The 5,319-nt window shown below is 37.4% G+C and overlaps 2 pseudogenes; both read right to left on the reverse strand.

Moving 5' to 3' along the window:
* Positions 1-246: 246 nt before the first annotated feature.
* Positions 247-819, reverse strand: LOC106733412 (60S ribosomal protein L9 pseudogene; annotated as a pseudogene).
* Positions 820-1,865: 1,046 nt separating this feature from the next.
* On the reverse strand, positions 1,866-2,429 carry LOC106733411 (60S ribosomal protein L9 pseudogene; annotated as a pseudogene).
* Positions 2,430-5,319: the final 2,890 nt, after the last annotated feature.

Below are 5,319 nucleotides of genomic sequence, written 5' to 3' on the forward strand. Positions count from 1 at the left end.
CCTGCAAAGTAAAACAACTAGACAAAAAAATTCCTGGTCAGGAATTCTATATTGTTCTTAGCATATTCCTATTACTAGGAGTAATTCTTTACTCCTTAGTTCCTTACTTGCCAAGTAGTTGGAAAAGGATAATCAGTTTAAGAAAGTTTCAAATCAATTGTTGTCTTTTATTATCATCTTTAAAATGTCATACGAAGGCCTTAGAATTTATCTGGCTTGTTACTGTAGCTAGAAAACTCTTAGATCTTACTCATCAGTCTGCTGAATTGTACCCTTCTCAGAGACATACATACCATCCAAGAATTTTCTTACATCCTTATTTTTAACTGTTGTAGCTTGCTGTATTGAAGCAGCTGAATTTGAAACAAGTTCAACATCATTTCCTTCAAGGATCAAATCATTTTTCTGGGCTTGAGATACTGAACAAGCAACACCTGGTCTCATTTGAACCCTCTGGATGTCTTTTTCACCCAAGAAATTTTGGATTTCAATGAGACCCTTTCTCCTGAATAATGACATTGATGGGGAAATGAGCATACACAGACCTCATCTTGTAGCGGAAGCCCAGTGTAACACCGTTGATCATGTTCTGGACAGGACTACAGATAGTGTGAACAGTAGCCAGCTCCTTTCTGTTTCCCCACCATTTGTCAACCTGCAGCCTCTTCTTCTTCCCAAGGAGGCTGAGCTCGACATTGATGTGGTTGAAGTCCCTCCACAGGTTTCCTTGGGGCCCTTCATGATGACCGTGCGTCCCTTCAGGGTGATGTCGACATTCTTGGGAATGTCGACCATCTGGTTGCTGAGAGTGGTCTTCATCCTCACAGCAGGTGCAGCAAAGAGCTCATTCATTCTTTCTTAAGTTAATAATGACTTGTATAATACGTGTGTGTACACACAATTTTTGGGTCCTTAAAGATCACACAGTTTTCTTGGATTTGATGAGTTTTTTTAATTCCCAAATATTTCTGAAATTTGTCATTAAGCCTCAGAACTCCTAGAATCCTCATATAGAGTCAAGCCAGATTCCAAATTTAATGAGCTTTATCTACCAATAATCTCTGTATCTATTTTTAACAGAAATATTTAGTTTCAAGACAGAACATTTCACCATTACCTGCCACTACAACACATTCTAAATCCTTGTAGATAAGAATATAAAGCAGAATGGAAAGCTAGATCTTAACCCAGAGGCTGTTTCATCTTTCTTTTCTTAAAGTGCACTGTAGAAAGGTGGAACAACTGCAAGGTTTACACTTACACAGATTAATTCAGACTAAAAGCTATATTTAAATCTGTATATCTGTCAATGCATGATCTGCTTTTTAACTTGCAATCACCTTCTCTGTTTTAACCTACCCTGGGCCAAAGCAAAACAAAACAATCAAAAAACAAATACAAAATATCCCCCGAAACCTGCTTCACTTGATAAGAATAAGAAATGTAGAGCAATCCTTTCAGTTCACCTGAAAATGGCTTTTCCCTGGTACCCACCATACATGAAAAATTTCCAAGTACCTAGTATGGCATAAGGTAAGAACCTTCAGAGGAGCCATCTCAAGCCTGGTACTAATGATGCCAACAAGGCCATCACCCTCTGGCACTTTTCATTGTAAACGGATTCATTTTTTAAGATTGACTGGGGAAGAGAGTCATGCTGGACAGACATAACTAAGATGCCCACTGTACTTTTGCCTGTACAATAGAAAGAAATTGGAGTAAGATAATACCAAGGGTCATTTAAATGCCAATATTCTCTGATGATTTGATTTTCTTCCTATAAAATACATGATTCTGTCAAAGCCAATCATATATTTTTTTTTTTCTTTGAGGAAACCCAAACTAGTGTACGCAGAGCAGACAACTTAGTATGAAACTGTACCCTTCTCAGACATATAGATACCACCCAAGAATTTCTTTATATCCTTATTTTTAACAGTCATGGCCTGCTGTATCAAAGCAGCTGAATTTGAAACAAGTTCAATATCATTGCCTTCAAGGATCAACTCATCTTTCTGGGCTTGAGATACTGAACAAGCAACACCTGGTCTCATTTGAACCCTCTGGATGTCTTTTTCACCCAAGAAATTTTGGATTTCAATGAGACCCTTTCTCCTGAATAATGACATTGATGGGGAAATGAGCATACACAGACCTCATCTTGTAGCGGAAGCCCAGTGTAACACCGTTGATCATGTTCTGGACAGGACTACAGATAGTGTGAACAGTAGCCAGCTCCTTTCTGTTTCCCCACCATTTGTCAACCTGCAGCCTCTTCTTCTTCCCAAGGAGGCTGAGCTCGACATTGATGTGGTTGAAGTCCCTCCACAGGTTTCCTTGGGGCCCTTCATGATGACCGTGCGTCCCTTCAGGGTGATGTCGACATTCTTGGGAATGTCGACCATCTGGTTGCTGAGAGTGGTCTTCATCCTCACAGCAGGTGCAGCAAAGAGCTCATTCATTCTTTCTTAAGTTAATAATGACTTGTATAATACGTGTGTGTACACACAATTTTTGGGTCCTTAAAGATCACACAGTTTTCTTGGATTTGATGAGTTTTTTTAATTCCCAAATATTTCTGAAATTTGTCATTAAGCCTCAGAACTCCTAGAATCCTCATATAGAGTCAAGCCAGATTCCAAATTTAATGAGCTTTATCTACCAATAATCTCTGTATCTATTTTTAACAGAAATATTTAGTTTCAAGACAGAACATTTCACCATTACCTGCCACTACAACACATTCTAAATCCTTGTAGATAAGAATATAAAGCAGAATGGAAAGCTAGATCTTAACCCAGAGGCTGTTTCATCTTTCTTTTCTTAAAGTGCACTGTAGAAAGGTGGAACAACTGCAAGGTTTACACTTACACAGATTAATTCAGACTAAAAGCTATATTTAAATCTGTATATCTGTCAATGCATGATCTGCTTTTTAACTTGCAATCACCTTCTCTGTTTTAACCTACCCTGGGCCAAAGCAAAACAAAACAATCAAAAAACAAATACAAAATATCCCCCGAAACCTGCTTCACTTGATAAGAATAAGAAATGTAGAGCAATCCTTTCAGTTCACCTGAAAATGGCTTTTCCCTGGTACCCACCATACATGAAAAATTTCCAAGTACCTAGTATGGCATAAGGTAAGAACCTTCAGAGGAGCCATCTCAAGCCTGGTACTAATGATGCCAACAAGGCCATCACCCTCTGGCACTTTTCATTGTAAACGGATTCATTTTTTAAGATTGACTGGGGAAGAGAGTCATGCTGGACAGACATAACTAAGATGCCCACTGTACTTTTGCCTGTACAATAGAAAGAAATTGGAGTAAGATAATACCAAGGGTCATTTAAATGCCAATATTCTCTGATGATTTGATTTTCTTCCTATAAAATACATGATTCTGTCAAAGCCAATCATATATTTTTTTTTTTCTTTGAGGAAACCCAAACTAGTGTACGCAGAGCAGACAACTTAGTATGATTTCTCTGTGAGCAAATAATTATTGATTTTTTTTCCTTTCATGAAAATGCTCTCACTACACAGCTTTCCTTCACCAAGCCTTCCAGCCAGCCTGGATCATGAGCATGCCTGGCTGTTCAGGTTGGTCTGGATTCCAAACCCCTGAGCATTCCTCATCTGGCTCCAACACAGCACAGTGGCATCCTCCCACTAGCGCCACTGTGGCTGGGCCAACATTATTATTATTTTGAGGTTCAAAATCATAGCCAATCAGTGCTGGAACAAAAATTCAGTTATGTTGTTCTTTGACCTCCTGCTCTAGACTCACAGGCAATACAGATAGTACATCACACTTTTAGCTGTCCATCCTAACACAAAGTGGTTTCAGAAATTTTCCTGGTCTCTGCTAGAGAACTGAAGAGAATATAAGTATGTTGCATTTCCAGCAAATCCAGAGTTCCTTGGAAATAAACGTCTTCAGACTTTAAAATGTACTAAATTAGTTTATAATTTAAAATATTGATATGGTGAAGAATCTCCTTTTTTAGCAGACAATCACTCTGCTGGCTTTTCTATATGGCAAATCTAAATTTTCCTAAGTTGAATTTATTTAAAACAGAGTATATATGTGAGTAGAAAGTGTTAATATCAGAACAGTGAACAAAATTCTGAGTAAACTGGTTTGTTTTTGATGCTCACAATAGCGATGCTCAAGGGTTTCTCATTAACATTGGATTTAGAATCTAGAAATCCTAGAAGAGACATTACTATCTTAGAAGCACCTATTCATTGCACCTATTTCTCTTTGGCTATTCCAGAATGCTATTATTGTGCAACCTAAGCAAGTTTAATAAAAATATCTTTTTAATTTACTTTTTTTTTTAAGAGAGATTTTTGGTATAGGGCATGTGCACTCGCCAAAGACAGAGAGGGAAAAAGTGAGAAATCACTCCCCAGAGGAAATGGCCATGCCATAATCCCTTCTCCTCCATTCTCCTCCTGAGATTTTTGGCACACACACACATGCACCCAGTGTGAGAATTAAGCCACTAGGTCCAGGACTCAAACTGCAGTCAACTATGTGGGAGACTAGCAACATAACCATTATGCCATCTCCAGTCCCTTAATTTACTGTTAATTAATTAGAGAAATAATAATTGCATTTATTTATGGAATACAATGTGATATGATGCATGTAGACATTGTAGAATGATTAAATCAGACTGGTTAGCATTCTACCACCTCATATAATTATCACTATTTTGCAATAAGAATATGTAAAAGTTATTCTTTTAGTAATCTTACAATATATAATACATTATCATAACTATAGTAACTATGCTATACAATAAAATACTAGCATCTCCTTTTTTCTTGTCTACCCACCTCACCTCCTGGCCTTAGTCCCTGGTAACCACCATTTTATCCCTACTCCTATGAATTCAACTTTTTTAGATTTCACATGTAAGTGAGGACAAGGTATTGTCTTTTCATGTCTGGCTTAGTTCACTTAGTATAATATCCTCTAAATTCATCCATGTTGTCATAAGTGACAGAATTTTCTTCTTTTTCAAGGCTGACTAGTATTCTTTTGCAAAATATACCACATTTTCTTCATCTATTCATCTGCTGTTGGACACTTTGGTGGTTTCCAAACATGGTTATTGTGAATAGTATTGCAATGAACACAGGAGTGCAGGTACCTCTTCAACATTCCAATTTTATTTCCTTTAGATAGACCCAGAAGTGGGATTACTGGATCACATGATGATTGTATTTTCAGTTTTTTTGAGGCACCTCCATACTGTTTTCCAAAATGGTTATCTTAATTTACATTACGATATCAATAGTATATG

The sequence above is a fragment of the Tupaia chinensis genome, unplaced genomic scaffold (genome assembly GCF_000334495.1).
Source record: "Tupaia chinensis unplaced genomic scaffold, TupChi_1.0 Scaffold143695_1, whole genome shotgun sequence".
Lineage (NCBI taxonomy): Eukaryota > Metazoa > Chordata > Mammalia > Scandentia > Tupaiidae > Tupaia > Tupaia belangeri.